The sequence below is a fragment of the Mustela nivalis genome (genome assembly GCF_964662115.1).
Source record: "Mustela nivalis genome assembly, chromosome: 10".
Taxonomy (NCBI): Eukaryota; Metazoa; Chordata; class Mammalia; order Carnivora; family Mustelidae; genus Mustela; species Mustela nivalis.
The window spans coordinates 91,383,830-91,402,184 of NC_139029.1; positions in this window are offsets into that span (position 1 = coordinate 91,383,830).

Here is an 18,355-nt window from a genome sequence, read left to right on the forward strand (position 1 = left end):
TCCCCTTGGGGTTTCTCCTCCGCGGGCTCTTCCCTCAGCACCTTTGGGCTTGTTCCTGGGAGGCCAAAAGTGACCATCAGTATCTACTGCCTGCCCACACCTGCAGATCAGGGGCTGTCCTCTCCCTCCCCACCACAGGTTTGCACAGGGCCTGAGCCTGGCTTTCAGCCCAGGCTTTTCAGTCACAGGTCACATGGCTTTCGGGGGTCCTTAGCCCCTGGAGCCACAGCTCCTCCTCTGCACAGGGCAGAAAAGAAGTTGGAGATACTCATAGGCCCCTGTGGGCTCTCCCAATCTAGGACTCATTCCAAAGCCTGGCCTCCTTTTCAGAAGACTGGGACAAGGGTGAAAAGGGGATGTGTTTGGCTGCCACAGGTCCCCTGCTTCCTGCAGCAGCCTGTCTCGGAACGCGCGTGGTGCGTGCTAGGTGCTCACCTCCCCGGGAGGCGTCGGCAAGCCATCACTTGGCTTCTGATGGAGGGGCTCAAGGGGGAAGTGGCTGCAGAGGAGGAGGTAGTTGGGATCTGGCAAAAGCTCACAGCAGCTTTGAGCTGGGACATCACTAGCCCCCTGCTGGGGGAGCCCAGGGGCCCCTGCATCCTCCAACACAGGCTGCCTATCGGTTTCGTGAAGGTATGACTTCTGACTTGGGGCTCTCAACTCCCCCTCTGCCTGGGTGCAGCTCCCCCTGCAGCTGCTCCTCTAGAGAGGCCTTCCGCTTGCTCCTGCCCTCTGTCACCTGGCCACCACCCCTCCAGGCTCAGCCACCAGTAGCATCTGACCAAGACTCACATTTGATTTCTCTCACTCTTCCTCTCTCAGATGCCAAAGACTGCAGAAACTAAGAAAAGAGAGGCCTCTGTGAATGAAAACCCCATCCTGAAACTTCATCCTAAAACCCCTTCTTTTTCCACTGGATGAAAGGAAATCTAAAGCAGCACATCAAGTTAAAGCCCAAAGAGAGCACGGGAGAGACACTTTGCTGAGAATCCACATCACAATCCCAAGCCATTCTCGATGATTTTTACTGCAAGAGACCCATTGGAGGAGAGAGTTTCTTGCCCTTCAGCTCCAGTTGTGATAAACCCCTCAGGAGACCAATGCCTGCCTAGATCACACCCCCGTTTCCAGAGACCTTCAGTCTTGCTGCTCTCAATTCCATCCTGCAGAGAACCAGAGTCAGCAGCACCACGGGAAGAGGCCACATGTCACACTGGACATTCTGGGCCACCAACTGGGCTATGCCAGAAGCACACAGCATTGACTACACCGTGTTCTTCCTGGAGACGTTCAGCCTGAATTTGAGCACGAGGGAGTTATCAGACACCTTCAGGATGTGGACCATTGAACCACATGACCGGTCTGTCTGTCTTCACAAATCCCTGTCACCACAAATAAGAGACGGCAACATGGAGGAGAGATAGGTTGGGTTCCAAAGGACGACAAGAATGTGTTGCTGTATTTTCTTACTCCTTCAGAACCCAAAATATCTCCTCACCGTTAGGTGGCTGTCTCCGGTGGTGGTGACATTTCCTTGTTTGTAGGGGACAGGCCACATGTCTAGCTTAATGGCCTACATTCTGAAGTTGTCTGATCAGTTCCTCCTGATTAAATTCAGCCTGTGCCTTGGGCCAGGACACTCCATGGTTAATGCTGCATGTGTCCCGGCTAGCCTACCCGGAGACCAAGAAGGTCCAGTGTGCCCATCACCACTCCTGTGAGAGCAGCTTTGGTTGCATTGCTATAGAGTACCTATCAGATTGATCTGTTCACAGCAAGACACATGCTTTGCTTTCTGAAATTGGGAATCTGGTACGTGGTGGACCCTGAGGATGGGTGACGAGCCTCTCCTCTTAACCACTTTCTCTAACATGTTGCCATCTTTTACTGCTCCCTGTGGTATCTCCTAACCCTATCTCTGTTTGTACATTGGAAGAATTCTGATGTTTGGATATCTATACAATGTGTATTGGACGGCACTGCACTGTGGAAAAGAACATTCTGTCCCCCTTCTATGTCATTAAAGTTTTTGGTTCGGACAACCACTATGAACTTGTGGGTTATTGACATTGGATGCTCTAAGCTCTCCCTATCATGGTGATTTGGAGGATCGGGACACATGCTCATGGACATGTGCTTGGTTCTCATCGTCACAGTTATACTGAGTCTCCATCACCTTTAGGCTCTACGTACCCTACCGGGAGGACATGTTTCTGTGTTTAGCTCTCTGTGGTATTTCTTTTCTTTTCTGCATGTGCACCTGTGCGCCTATAGGCCTGTCTGCCGTTTAGGAAGGTCGTATACGTAGGGCTGAGCATTACACCGAAAGTCCGTGGACATGTTTGGTTCCCTATGAGCTTGCCAAATTTCTCCCCTTCAGTTTGTCAGTGTGAAGGGATCTCTCGACCTCAAACTTTTGACATTATTGTATTTTCCCTTTCCTTCTGTATCAACCTGACCTGGTATACTACTGTTCCCGCCCAGTGAAACAGATGTTACTTACATCCTATTTTTCCCACCTACTCCACTCCCAGAGTTGTGTCGTACAAATGCCAGTAAGTCTATTCAACAGTGACCAGCTGTTTGAAAGCCAAAGCCTCCTCTGTCATCTCTCATCCGGGGAAGTTCACTTCAAAGGACTCCTAGGGAGGGAATGAGGACTCCGTGAGGGTTGCATATTCAATACTCTTTCTCTACTGCCTGCATACGAGGACATCCTCACTGAATAGAAAGTACTTGCACCACCAGTTTTACGGAGTGTTGAAAGTAAGAGTGCCATACCAGGGAAATACAAACCACACCACGGTGAGATACCACCTCACATCAGTCAGAATGCCTACAGGTAACAACTCAGGAAACAACAGATTGTGGCAAGAGTACAGCGAAAGGGGAACCCTCTGACACTCTCGGTGCCCATGCAAACTGGTGCAGCCACTCTAGAAAACAGTACGGAGGTTCCTCAAGAACTTAACATCCCTGACTCCTAGATGACCCCTCTATGTGTACGTTGCTTTCCTTGCTCTTCTGATTATGTCATAGGGACCACGTTTCACTGGCATCGAGTCCCACATCAGACTCCCTGCTCAGTGGGGAGCTTGCTACCCCTTCTTCGACTCCTCCCCATTTATACTCTCTATCTCAAAGAAGCAGGTAAAATCTTAAACAAACAAACAAAAAACAAGCAACAGAAAGAACCAATGAGATATGCACTCACCCCCGTCAGAATGGCTAAAACCCAAAACATAAGAAACAACAAGTGTGGGCAAGGCTGCGGAGAAAAGGGAACCCTCTTGCCCTAGTGCTGGGCACACAAACCGGGGGAGCCTTTGTGGACGATGGTATGGAGGTTCCTCAAGAACGTAACAACAGAACCCCCCTACGATCCAACAGTCCTACTACGGGATATTTACTCTCAGAAATACATAAGCACTAGTAAGCACGAATACATGCATAACCAAATTCTGGAAAGGGCCCAGATGTCCGTCCATAGATGACCGGTGAAGACAATGCGGTATATTTATACCACGGAATATTACTCAGCCATAGGAAAGAATAAAATCTTGCCATTTGAAATGAGACAGGGGCATCTAGAGTATATTGTACTAAGTCAATTAAGTCTGTCCGAGATAGCTCAATACCAAAGGATTCCACTCGTATGTGGAACGTAAGAAACAAAATATATAAGCAGAGCAAAAGAAAAGGGCGCCAGACAAACCAAGAAACAGACTCTTAACTAGAGAGAACAAACTGGTGGTAGCCAGAGGGGAGGGGGACCAGGGAATCGGGGAATGCAGAGGGCGTCAACAAGTGCACTTGTGCGAATGAGCACTGAGCAATGTATGGAAATGTTCAATCACCACATTCTACTCTTGAAACTTATGTTAACACTGTACGATAACTATACTGAAATTCAAGTTTCAGAAAGGTAAAAACAAGTTTCAGAAGATGGAGCACTGCTTGATAGATTCCTTTGACTTGACCTCGTGCCATTCACCTGGCGGCCCCTTTCTAATCAAACATGGAAACTGCGCGAAGATTAAATGGGGTCAGGTGGGCCAGGTCTCCTTCCATTGCAGAGTCCTCCTCCTTTACTCCTCTGGCGGAGAGACTCGACAGAAAAGATCCGCGTTCTGCTATTCCCACTTTGCTGTTTTAGAGGAACGTTATACGACTCAGTGTTCCCTACTCATATACTCATCACTGTATCAGAACAGCCTCGGAGAGTTAGTACAAATGCAACCTCGTCCTTTTGGTTTCTAGCAATTCTGATTCAGTGGGCTGACGTGGGGTCTGGAATCTTCTTATTAAAGTCCGGTGTTTAGTCAGTTTGGAAACTCCCTGAGATCATGGACGTCCCTTAGAGTTCTTGAGACGCATGATTTCCTACATATTAGCACTTCTAGTCTTCACAGTCCACTTGTTCATGGGAGCTTTCCTTTTTCCTGGTTCACAAATGAAGAAACAAAGGCACACGGAGGACCCAGTTCCCCTGTGACTGGCCCCGGAACCCCTTGTTATGGGGGCTGGAGGCAGGTCTCAGGGAGAGTCCTCTTCTACGCCAAACCCCACGCCCCCATTTGCCAATTCGTGCCTATACCTTTCTGCAAAGGTGCTTCCTTTACCTAGACCTCATTCCTGCCCGAAACCTCCGGGAAAAATTCCATCACAACGGGCTAAGAGCATCATGTTGTCAACACTGGCTACTGACGTGAGACCCTGTGCTTGAAAATTATACTTTGGGGCACCTGGGTGGCTCAGGCAGTTGGGTATCTGACGTGGCCTCTGGTCATGAGCCCAGGGTCCTGGGATCGAGTCACATATCGGGCTCCCCGCTCAGGGGGGAAGCCTGCTTCTCCCTCTGCCTGCATCTCTCCCTGCCTGTGATTGCTTGCTCTCTCTCTTTATCTCCAACAAATAAATAATAAAATCTTTAACAAAAAAAACATTTAATATTACTTCTTCAACTACCATCGATATATAGTGCTAAGTAGGTTTTAATGTTAACATAGTATTAAGTAGATGTTCATTCATTCCAGTTACTTTTAGTAAAAGTCTTTGGTTATCCTCGTCAAGTGTACCAATGACTTTATTTTTAAAAAATCAAAAGCTTCTGCACAGCAAAGGAAACAGTCAAAACATCAAAGAGGCAACCCACGGAATGGGAGACGATATTTGCAAATGACAGTACAGACAAAAGGTTGATATCTAGGATCTATAATGAACTCCTCAAACTCAACACACACGAAACAGGCAAACATATCAAAAAATGGGCAGAAGATATGAACAGACACTTCTCCAATCAAGACATACAAATGGCTATCAGACTCATGAAAAAATGTTCATCATCACTAGCCCTCGGGGAGATTCAAGTTAAAACCACATTGAGATATCACCTTACACCAGTTAGAATGGCCAAAATTAACAAAACAGGAAACAACATGTGTTGGAGGGGATGTGGAGAAAGGGGAACCCTCTTCCACTGTTGGTGGGAATGCAAGTTGGTGCAGCCTCCTTGGAGAACAGTGTGGAGATTCCTCAAGAAATTAAAAATAGAACTTCCCTATGACCCTGCCATTGCACTCCTGGGTATTTACCCCAAAGATACAGATGTCGTGAAAAGAAGGGCCATCTGTACCACAATGTTTATAGCAGCAATGGCCACGGTCGCCAAACTATGGAAAGAACCAAGATGCCCTCCGGCGGACGAATGTATAAGGCAGATGGGGTCCATATAAACTATGGAGTATTAGGCCGCCGTCAGAAAGGATGAATACCCAACTTTTGTAGCAACATGGACGGGACTGGAAGAGATTATGCTGAGTGAAATAAGGCAAGCAGAGAGAGTCAATTATCATATGGTTTCACTTATTTGTGGAGCATAACAAATATCATGGAGGACAAGGGGTGTTAGAGAGGAGAAGGGAGTTGGGCTAAACTGGAAGGGGAGGTGAATCATGAGAGACTATGGACTCTGAAAAACAATCTGAGGGGTTTGAAGTGGCGGGGGCGTGGGGGTACCAGGTGGTGGGTATTATAGAGGGCACGGATTGCATGGAGCACTGGGTGTGGTGAAAAAATAATGAATACTGTTTTTCTGAAAATAAATAAATAATTTTAAAAAAAATCAAACAAACACCCAGGGTTCCTGGGTGGCTCAATAGGTGCAGCAAGCGACCTTTGTCTGCAGAGTTGTGGGTTTGCACCCCATGTTGGATGTAGAGATGACTTAGAAATAATCCAAAAAAAAGTTTAAACATTGTATATGTGTATGGGGAAATTTTGTACTCAATAGTCCCTCTTGTTCCTATATATATATACATTGTGATTCCTTATACCATAACGTAGTGCTTTAATGACCATAGCTTCATGATGAGCTTTGACATGGAGTGGATTTCTCCAGTTTAAGGCTTCATGGCCATCTTGCTAGTCTCAGTACCTCGATGTGCATATACATTTTTAGAATTAGCTTGCACATTTGCCCCCAATGTGTCTTCTCCCATGTGAGTCCGAATGAAACTCATTTGGTATTCCAATCACCTGGAGTCTCCTAATCTATGCATGGGATAGATGTCTTTCTATTCATTTAGATTGCCTTTAATTTACCCCAGCAATCGTTTCCAGGCCTCTCTGTTGTTTTTAGTTACTTGATCTACAATATGGCCACTATGCACATTTCTGGAAGCCTTCAATTACATTATTTGTCAGAGAGAGACACAGTGACAGAGGGAACACAAGCCCGGCCAGTGGGTGAGGGGGAAGCAGGCTCCCCACTGAGGAGGGAGCCCGAGGTGGGGTTCCATCCCAGGAACCTGGGATCAAGACCTGAACTGAAGGCAGAGGCTCAACGACTGAGCCACCCGGGCGCCCCTATTTACAGGATTTTTATATGGAGAGAGAATACTGAAGTCTGGAAAGCACGGAAGTTCTCAGACACAAAGGCACAACATCACTGATCGTTAGGACAAGGACACCCCTATTAGACTTTGTGAACTTGCCTCGATTTCTCCAGCTGGCCAAGTCAGAGGCGGGAGGTACTGATACCAGCAGTTTCCTCCGGAGACCTGGGAAGTGTCGGCTGCTTTGGGCCACCTTGGAACCCAGGTGTTGGCAGGCAGTATCCCAAGGAGCGGAAATCTGGTCCCAGTCTAGGGTCCTGGGGCCAAGGTAGGTCAAAAACACCGTGAGAGACTGGAACAACCACTGACATCATGCCCCAGACAGCACTGGCCACTTCCTCCCAGGAACTCACCCCACCCCCGCTTCTCATCACTTCTGCTTACTCGACAGAAAGCCCTGTGACAGTTGCAATGATGTTGTATTGACCTCTGTATTCACGGCTCCAAGGACCAAGCCAAGCACTGCGGAAGCTCTCAGAAAGATCCCTTCCCCGATCCAACAGAAGTGGTCGAAAATCTCGAATCTCAACTGCAGTCCTAGACCGAATGTCCTGCAGGAATGCTCTCTGCTTTCTCCCAGAAGGCAACAAATCCCCTTCCTTAAAGAGGAGCCGCAACACGCTCGATGTCCCGTGACATGCCCTTGCGGTGCGCTCTGATGAAGAAGGGACTGCCCTCTTGGAGTCTTCTCAAAGGCCCACCCTGTCATTAGGATTCGAGTGCTTGGCCTACCCCTGCGCCCTTTTGCTGAGCAGGGAGCCCCCTGTCCCGCCCCCTCACCATGAGACTTGATCCCGGGGACCTGGGATTAGGACATGAGCAGAAGGCAGACTCTCAAGGAACTGAGACACCCACATGCTACAAGATCTTGTTTGCATTCTCCCACTCACTGCTTGACCTCCCCAGTGAAATCCTCTTGATGTCAGAATTCCACGCTCTTAACACTAAGGACTAAGACTAAGGAAAAATGAGACCCTGAACATATATATGGACAAAATATATAGTGCATAAAGCCCTTTACCACAATACATTCCAAAGAATATTATTGGTATCACTGTCTCAGAGGCAAGAGCCCCCTACTGTGGTCGTTTCTGACCTTACAACAATAGTCTGCAGGAAAGGTGGACCTCTGCAACTCTAATTCAAATGCCCCTGATCCCCCTAGGCCCACACTTACCTGGAAACATCCACCGTAAGGGCGGCTCCAAGGGTGAAGCTCGTGGGCACCTCCTCCTCCTCTGGGAACTGGTACAGTTCTCCAGCAGTACAAGCGAATCCCGATCCATCCTGTGGGGCCCCGCCCCAGGGGCACGGGCTCACTGTGGACTGTGTGACTCTCCGAGTCATCCCCCTCAGCTCATGCTGCCTCATGCATTCCTCGGTTTCCCTTCAGTTTTCTGGACTCCGCCTGGGCTTATTCTTCCCTCCTCGGGCAACCACCTGCACCACCATGGCCTTGTTCTTCTTTGCGATATTCTCGTCTTCCAGACTTGCTGATATCCTGTCTTCCAGCTCCTCTCTCCATTCTCTGTCTTCAGTGTGGACTCAGCCCAGGCTCCTGTGGGAGACACACAGAGAAGGGACCAAGTCAGGTCCCGGCTCCAGTCCCCAGGACTCCATAACAGGCACCTCAGTCCCTCGTGCACGTGCAGACACTGGAGCAGGAAGGGACTTGGGAGAATTTGAATATCAACTGTAATTTACACATGGGGAAACTGAGGCCCACAGAAATTAGGAGAATTTCCCCCACCAGCTGACAGCAGCAGAGCCCCCAGCCAGGCCTTGGCTGCAAACTCCCCTGTCCAGGCTCCTCACTCCCCCTCCAGAAACCCACCTCTGAATATCAGGGGACACTGGTCAATCGAGATTCCACCCTGAAAACAAAAATGGCCAGAAGCAATTTCCCCTGGAATATGCTTTTGTCACAATTCTACACCCCTACAGGTTATACTCAGTTGGCTTACAATCCGGGTGATCTACAGTAAGTACACCCTCAAGATGGGAGAGCAGGAAGGCCTCGAGATGGCAAATGCATCGGGCTGAGCAGTGTCTTTTCTTTTCCTGTCTCACAGAGTATGGGTCATAGCTAAGGTGGTCTCAGCTGACGTTGTCTCCAGTCATCTAAGGAACTCAACCTACTGGTCAGTAAGGGCAGGCCGGGCCCTAACCCAGTTCTTCCTGGACCTGTCATTGCAATCTGACCCCACTGGGGGACTGAAACCACCATGTAAATATAACGAAGCCATAGGTGATTGGAGGACCCAGGCTGGACAGGAGAGCACATGCCTGTGCCTGCCGTTCTTGACCCGATAGCCCCGGAGGGGTGGGAATCCACGAAAGCGCTGTGTACCACCATCCGGGCCTCTGGCTCTTATCAACCTTCCTCCCCTGTCGATTTCACACCTGGGACAACCCATGCAGGAACAAGTCCCTTTGAGCCATTGTGAATCGAGAAACTGAGACACAGGAATCTCAAGACACAGCCAAAGTCATACTTTCCCATCAGGTTTGCAGCTACAGCTACAACTGTTAAGATCCGAGCTCTCTCTTTTTTTCTTCTGCTTTAGGGATTTCTAGAGACAACGAACAAGGCCAGCCTCTCACCCCGCAACGGACACTCCCAGCCTGTATTTTCTGTATTTTCTCATGCTTGTAAGTAAATAATCATGCTTGCAGAATATCAACCTCCGACAAAGCTGCTTGGAGACCTTGATAAAACAAGACAAAACAAGGCCATCTGACAATATTGCTCAGGACAGACAAAAACAAGGTCACAACGCAACCCACAAACCAAACACCGTCTCTCTTCCTAGGAAAATGACTATGACGTCTTGACTACAATCATAGAATTGCCAGTGCTAATAGTGTTCAGTAGAGATCAAACCCCGCCTCTTTTCCAGGCTCCCCCCACATCACCTCCCCAAACTCCAGATCCTAGGAAACGGCCTCTGAGTGTGTACACACTGGGTGTGTCACTTTCTGTCCGCAAGGAATAAAAAAGCTAGCGAGGTCAATGAGAAATGTGTTCCTGGAAATTCAACAGAAAGGAATGAACACCCACGTCCCAGGAATGAACAGCTCTCAAAACCCAGCATCAGCAATAAAGGTGATACTGTCTATGGGATGCCCAGGCTCTGGAAACACAGAAGTTGTTTTAATCCTAAAACAGAAACAAATTAAAATTGAAATAAAATAAAAGTAATAAAATTGAGATAAAATAAAATAAATAATATAATATACATTTAAATAAAATGAAATAATAAAAAGACCCTTTCTACCCATGCCATTAGTAACGAACATGAACCTCGGTGTTCAGGCAGATTTCCCCAGCCCTGGCTGACACAGAGACTGCTCTGGATCTCAGGGTTGAGAGCTGGAGCCACACGTTGGGTACAGAGATCACTTCAACGTAAAATCTTGACAAAATGTTTAAAAATATGCAGCCCCTGCAGGCTGATCCAGTTAAGCCTCCTACTCATGGTTCTGTTCAGGTCATGATCTCGGGGTCCCCACAGGGCCCAGTGAAAGGACCTCTTCAGATTCTCTCCCTTGCCCTTGCCCTTGGCCTATGCCCGCTGTTTGCAGGCTTGCACTGGGGCTCCGTCTCGCTCTCTGCCTCAAGTAAATGAAGAAAATCTTTTAAACATGACAGAAGAATAAAAACAAAATAGCCACTGAGGATAAGTTAGGAAAGAAGCTAGCTAAGAGAGAACGTGTAGCACAGTATAGCTTAAGAAGGCCTGGGATTAGCTCCCAGCTGGGCTGAGAGCTCCAGCCCTCCCCATAAAAGAAGAGAGAGCTCTCTGATGACCCAACCAGAGGCAGGCACTGGTGCTCTCTGCCCTCTCTAGCCCCAAGCTGCCACGCTGGACTCCTCCTCCTTGCCTAAGTGCATCAGCTCAGCAGACACTGAGCTCAAAAATCAAATCAGGCAAACGACAGCCACGTGCTATCATAGAACCGGGAGCTTGAGTGGGCGGCAAGAGGACAGGCTGCAGAAGGAAACGCTATATTTGCTTCAGGGATCAGTCAGTCTCAAGAGCTCACCACCCCGCCCTATTGAACTGTATGGGGCCCCCACTGCATTCCTCAGGAATCGGGGCCAAAGGCCGAGCTCCCAGGGTTCATGGCGCCTGGCGCCGCCAAGGCATCCAGGACTCCGCGGGCTCTTGGGGTCTCCTTTCAGGCCCTCCCTTCGCTCCCTCCCTCTTCCCACGACCCCGTGGGATGCTGGTCCCCACGCCGTCCCCCTGCTGAGCGGGACACCTGCATCCCATCTCTTGTGCCGCTGCAAACCGTCTTCCTCACACCTGGACCTACCACACACACCTTCGGGCGCTATCTGTCTTCTCCATTTGTTCTCTTACAATTTGGGCTCTGATTCCCAGCTTCTACCCTTCGCGTTATTCCACCAGGCTTTCGGTCGTTGTTCTTCTTCCTACTATTACAGCTTTCATTTTCTAGAGCTAGTTTTCCACGCCCCGCTCCCAGTGAGGCCTCAGAAGCCACAGGAGGCCCAAACCTTGGCGGCTGTCCACATCACTTCCGGCCTGGCCGCCGGCTGGCTATTGGCCAGGAGGGTGCGATGGGCGGGGCAAGCTGTGGGCCTGGAGGAGGGCTTGGAGAAGGGAAAAGGTAACAAGGGAGGGCTCCGCCTATTGCACCTGTCTGGTCGGTTGCTTGCATGCTTTACCAACTAGAAGCATTACTTTTATTAGTTATAGTGAAGGGTGGCAAAATTCTCATAACCTCGTATTTACCATTGCAAATATTTTTCCCAGATTTTTTCAGGTATAATAAGCACATAAAACTACATATATTGAAAGTGTACAATCTGATGACTTATAGTACATATTCCTTGTAAAAAGATTACTGGAAGCAAATTAATGAGCACATCACCTCACAATCACCTGAAAATTTTTCTTTCTTCCCTTCCTTTTTTTTTTTTTTTTGGTAAGCAAGCTTAAGATCTATTTCCTTAGCAAGTTTCGAGAGCATAATACAGTATTATAACTACAGTCACCATGCTATACCTTAGACCCTCATAACTTATTCATCTTATAACTGAATGTTCTTCTCCTTACACCAATATCTCTCCATGTGCCCCACGTCCCAGCCACTGGTAACCATCATCCTACTATTTGTTTCTGTGAGTTGACTTCTTTATTTTTATTAAGTCCATGGATAGATGATAGCACTCAGTATTTGTCTTTCTCTTTCTGACTTTTTTCACTGAATATAATGTCCTGCAGTTACATCCATGTTGACACAAATAGCAGAATTTCCTTCTTTTCCATAACCAAATAACATTCACATTTTCTCTAACATTAACGTATAATGCACATACAATCTTATATTAGTTTCAGGTGTACGGCACAGTTATTTGACAATTACATACACTACTCAGTATTACACAGTAAGTGTAATCCTCATCTCTCACTATACCGTGGTATTACAATATCATTGACTATATCCTTTTCGCTAGACTTTTCATGTCCATGACCCACATAATCTTCACCCATGCAACACTTAGGTTGTTTCAGTGTCTTGGCAACAGTGCACAATGCTGAAGTGAACATGGGGTGCATATGTCTCTTTGAAATCCTGTTTCATTTCCTTTGGATATACACCCCAAACTGGGATTGCTGCATCACAGGGTAATTATAGTTTCATTCTTTTTTGAGAAAAAAAAAATGGCTGTATCAGTTTACCTTTCTACCAGTGCACAAGGGTTCCATGGTCCCCATAACCTTGCCAACACTGGTTTTCTTTTTTCTCTCCTATAGTAGCAATATTAACTGTGACATAATAATATTTCACTGTGGTTTTGACTTGCATTTCCATGATCCTGTGGAAAGATATCCATTCAGGTCCTTTATCCATTTTTAATATTTATTTTTTATTTGTTATTTTTTTTTAACATACAATGTGCTATTAGTCCCAGAGATACAGGTCTCTGATCGCCAGGTTTACAGACTTCACAGCACTCACTATGGCACATGCCCTCCCCTATGTCCATCACCCAACCACCCTCTCCCTGCAACCCTCATCCCTGCAACCCTCAGTTTCTTTTGTGAGATTAAGAGTCTCTTATGGTTGGACTCCCTCCTGATCCCATCTTGTTTCATTCTTTCCTTCCCTACTCCCCAAACCCACCCACACTGCCTCTCAAGAACCTTCTATCAGGGAGATCATATAATAACTGTCGTTCTCTGACTGACTTATGTTGCTCAAAATAATACCGTCTAGTTCCATCCATGTCCTGGCAAATGGCAAGATTTCATTTCTTTTGATGGCTGCATAGTATTCCATGGTGCGGGTATGTGTATGTGTGTGTGTGTGTGTGTATGTGTGTGTGTGTGTATACACAAATATACATACAAATACCAACTCTTCCTCTTCCATTCATCTGTTGATGGGCATCAAGGTTCTTTCCTATTTTCACTATTGTGAGGACTGCTGCTATAAACATTCAGGTGCACATGCCCCTTGAGATCAGGACATTTTTATCTTTAGGGTGAATACCCAGGAGTGTGATTGCTAGGTCACAGGGTAGCTCTATTTTCAACTTTTTGAAGAACCTCCATGCTGTTTTCCAGAGTGGCTGCACCAGATTGCATTCTCACCAAACCCGTGGGAGGGTGCCCCGTTCTCCACATCCTGGCCAGCATCCATCATTTCCTGACTTGTTTCTTTTTTAGCCATTCTGACTGGTGTGAGGTGGATCACATTCTGGCTTGGATTTGAGTTTCCCTGATGCTGAGTGACGTGGAGCCCTTAAGCATGTGCCTGATGGCCATCTGGATGTCCACTTTGAGAAAAGTCTGTTCACATCCTCTGCCCATTCCTTGATGGGATTATTTGTCCTTTGGCTGTTGAGTTTGATAAGTTCTTTCTAGATTATGGATACTAGCCCTTCATCGGATATATCCTTTGAAAGTATCTTCTCCCAGATTCTCACCCTGAATAGATTTCTTTCCCTGGCCAACCCCGCTGAAGGGAAATCATAACACCTAAAAGGAACAGTTTCTCCTCTCTTCCCCAAGTTGTCTAGGGGGAGTTTTTAGGCACAGCGGATAGATCAGCAGGAATTCAAGTATTTCCTGACAAAGGGTACACCGGTTTCTCCCAGCATTGCTCTTTCATCAGGGCCAGATTTCTGACAGAGAGCTATGCATATTGTTAGAGGAAATAGCATGCTCCTTTCTTTCTACAACCCACCCACTTATGAGCATGCTTTCTTGTTGCTGGATCCCCATCCCCCCATTTCCCCTTCTTACCTACTGGAACAACATGCTTCCCCCAGAGACACACCCAGCTCAGAGGGACCGCTTAACCTGTGGGCTGGGGCGGGGGAGAGCCTACACCAAGAACACACATACCCAGAAAGGGACTGCATTCACAGTCAGCCATGATGTGGCTACGTACAGTCTGAAGACCGCCTAGAGCACCATGAGGATATAGTACCGCCCAATTAAGGCTTGTGGGCTTTGTACACCTTTTCTGATATGAACTTCTTACACATATGTTTAGATTCATGCCTGGCCTCAGACAAAATGGAAGAAAAACCATGTGAAGAGGAAAAGATATTACGGTGCTCAATTACACTGAGTTGTGTAATCGCAGGCTCCATTAACCCCTCCTACCCTTGGGCATAGCCCACGAAACTGTTCAGTAGCGTTTCCACATGGCCTCACATAGAGTCTAAGGATACAGTAACTTGAACTGTTACCCCAACGATACACTTTTTTCTCCCCATCCTCTACTGAATGCAAGGTCTTTTGAGTGCCCCTTCCCATTTTCAGAGAGAGACTGCCGTAAGGGAGGAGAGTAATGTGGTCTTCCAGGGAATATTCTCCTTCTTGGTCTACTTCTGTACTTAGTGTGCCAGCTTTGGTTGGCCAGGGGACTTCTGACCACACACAGGAACCCCAACAAATGCCCAAAGTATAGGCCATCTGGATTGATCTTGGGAAGCGTCAGCCAACATTTAGAATTCTCTCAGGGCTCAGAATGGCTCTTGATCTGCAAGGACCAAGATCATTCCCCTATCCATTCCTGAGGGAGGAACTCCAGATTCCTGATCCAGCACCTTATGATTTCCAAGGCAACACGCAGACACACGCACAAGCACACACACAACCTCCACTATTTTCTTTTTACTCTTCTTTTTTTAAAAGATTTTATTTGTTTATTTGAGAGACAGAGATCACAAGTAGGCAGAGAGGCAGGCAGAGAGAGAGAGAGAGAGAGGAGGAAGTAGGCTCCCTGCCGAGCACAGAGCCTGATGTGGTACTCGATCCCAGGACCCGGACATCATGACCTGAGCCGAAGGCAGAGGCTTAACCCACTGAGCCACCCAGATGCCCATCCACTATTTTCTTGTTGGCAAAAACGTTTAGAAGTCTGGGACAGGCAGCTGATTTAGATTCAAGCAAGCATGGGAGAAACAGCGAGAGGGCAAGTCTTGGAACAGCACTGAGCTCCCCACCCAGAAGAGCTCCACAGCCTCAGCCTGGGATGCTGGTGGCAGGGAGAGGCATGTCCTTGGAATGCTGACAAGGAGCAGGAGGATGGGGGGGATGAGTTGGCAACATGGAGTGTGGAAGGCAAGAGAGAAGAGAAGTTGGGAAAGTGAGAGGGAGAGATGGCCTCTGGCCTCTTGCTTGGGGCAGCTCCAAAGCCCTGAGCATTCTGTACAGGGGCCTCTGGGGACACTGCGTTCCTTCCAGTAGGAGTCGGTGTGCAAAGAGCAAGGGCTCCCGCTACTCTTTCTATCCCTATGAGTGCTGATCCAAGACTCCAGGCCTGAGGGGACCTCGCATCTGTCGCTGCTCTTCCCTGCGGGCAAAATGCAGGCGTGTCCCCAGGCAGAGGGACAGAATTCTAGACTCGGCCAGAATATCTTTCAAAATGGAAAGTGAGAAAAAAGACTTGTGGGAAGGAAGGAACAAAACCACAGTTGACCTTTTACACCGCAGGTTGGAACCGCAAGTACAGGTGCACGTACAGGTGCATTTTTTTTCAACTAAGCATACTACTCTAAAAATGTGTTCTCTTCCTTATGATTGTCCTTATAACATTTCTTTCCTCTTGCTTACTTTGTTTGATGGATACAGTCTAGAGTCCACAGACTTGCACAAGAGCACGTAATCATCTCCTTACGTCTTCAGTAAAGTAGTAAGAGGTGACTCTTACTACCTCAGTCATGGCATGTCAAAACTTAAACACAGAGCTTTTCTCTTTGAGGGTCAGCACCCTTAACCCTGCAATTCTTCAAGGGTCAACCTGCATCTCTACTTACAAAGGACATGCTTAAATACAGAAAATTTTCAAAGCATCCACACACAAGCATATTAGAGTCCATACACACATTCCATAAGGTTGCAGGGTAGCAGCTATACAAAAATCACTTGTGTTTCTATGCACAACCACGGAACAAACTGAGCAGGAAATTAAGAAAGCAATGCCACTTACAGTAGCACCAAAAACAGTAAAAATTTCAGGCATCAGTTCATTGTAGGAGAAGTAAGACTTGTTTGCTGAAAAGTATAAAACACTGCTGTAGGCGAGTAAAGACCTCATGGGAAAAGCCCCTGTGTGCATGTATGGATGATTTACTGTAGTTCCTACTGCAATACTACAGAGAGACCTACAGAGTCAATACGGTCCTATCAATAGTCTTACTCTGCATCTTCTAATGCTGTCAATCGCTTGCAGTACACTGCCTTTCACACATTGTCGTTTTCCTCTCTTAAAGATACATAGGGCCTTGTTCATATTTTCCATTGATCTATTTTTCATTTTCAAGTGATGGAAAACTATTAAAATAAATGGTTTCATCTCCTTATCTGGTGGTTCTCACATCTGTGCGCGCTCTGCCTTATTTTCAGGTGACAGATCTGTCTGCTGATTAGGAGTCATTTCTCCTGTGAGAGCACCAGACCCTGTTCCCTCTGCTGCTTTCCAAGAAGTGCCCCCGAGTTGCAGACCCTGCCTGTGGAAATTGTACCAAACAAGATACTGAGTTACGAAAGATGAGGTTTGGGATTTAGTAAGAGCTGAGGGGGTGCCTGTGCGGCTCAGTCAGTTAAGCGTCTGGCCTCAGCTGACATCATGACCCCTGGGTCCTGGGATCGAGCCCTGCATTGTGCTCCCTGCTCAGCACGGAGCCTGCTTCTCCCTCTCCCTTGCTGCTCCCCTCCTTCAATTCTCTCTCTCTCTGTCACTGTCAACTACATAAATCCAAACTTAAAGAAGAGATTGAGAGCTCTTATGCTCCTGAACCTCCAGGGAATTGATGGCAAGGTCCACAAAGGAGCAGGCCAATATGCCTTGGGGCTTTTCGAGTTGCAAATAGGCACATGCAAAGGCATGATACATGGTTTTGGAAGCTACCTCAGCAACAGATTTGGCCATCACGGCCCCAAAATCCATGATCCACCAGTCACTCTGTGCACACATTATCCTGCTTTAACTGTGGCCGATGCAAATTACTGCAAGAACTTCAGAGCATTCCATAAGAACACATCCAACAAATATGGGAATGACATAAAGGGGTGTATTCCTAAACCGGTCCCCCAAATCATAAATCATACGCAATATCAAGTTTACTCACATTTTCAAGGGTCAAATTCTGAGGTACCAGCAAAGCACCTGAGATCCCGGCAACACTAACTGCAGGAACCTGCTTCCCACAGGATGACACGCTCTGACCCAGACAAGAATGTATTATCTCTGAGTTTTCTTCTTTTAACTTTTGTTTATGTATTTGACAGAAAAAGACACACAGTGAGAGAGGGAACACAAGCAGGAGGCATGGCAGAAGGAGAAGCAGGCATTCCACTAAGCAGGGAGGCTGATGTGGGGCTCGATCCCAGGACCCTGAGATCCTGACCTGAACCAAAAGCAGACACTTAACCACTGAGCCACCCAGGTGCACACCATGGAGCTCTTTGGGGGTGATTTCCCATGGCCATGCTTGCACAGCTGATGTGACCACTTCTAGGAAATGCGGCCGTATTAATCAATGGATTCTAAATTTGGTTCCTTAAATAGTTCTACACACATCAGATACACCCTCTTGAGCGCATGCCAGAGAGGGGCCTTCCCAGGGCTCACTAGCTTCCGGGTTGTCCGAACAGGATCTTCACTAGATGTTCACAAGGAAAACTGACCTGGGTACTTCCTCTTTCTTCTTTCTCTCTTTCTTTCTCTTTCTCTCTCTCTCTCTTTCTGTCCTTTTCTTTCTGTTTCTCCCTTCCACCATACTTCCCCTCTCCCTTCCTCCTTCCTTCCATTCTTAGCTTTTCATTTTCTCTCTTCCTCCCTCTCTCCCTTCTCTTTCTCCCTTTCTTTTTTTCCTTCCATCCTCCCTTCCCTCCTTCCTTCCTTCTTCCTTTCCTTCTCTTACTCTTTCTTTCTATCTGCCTTCTTTCTCCCTCTCCCAATGCCCAGCA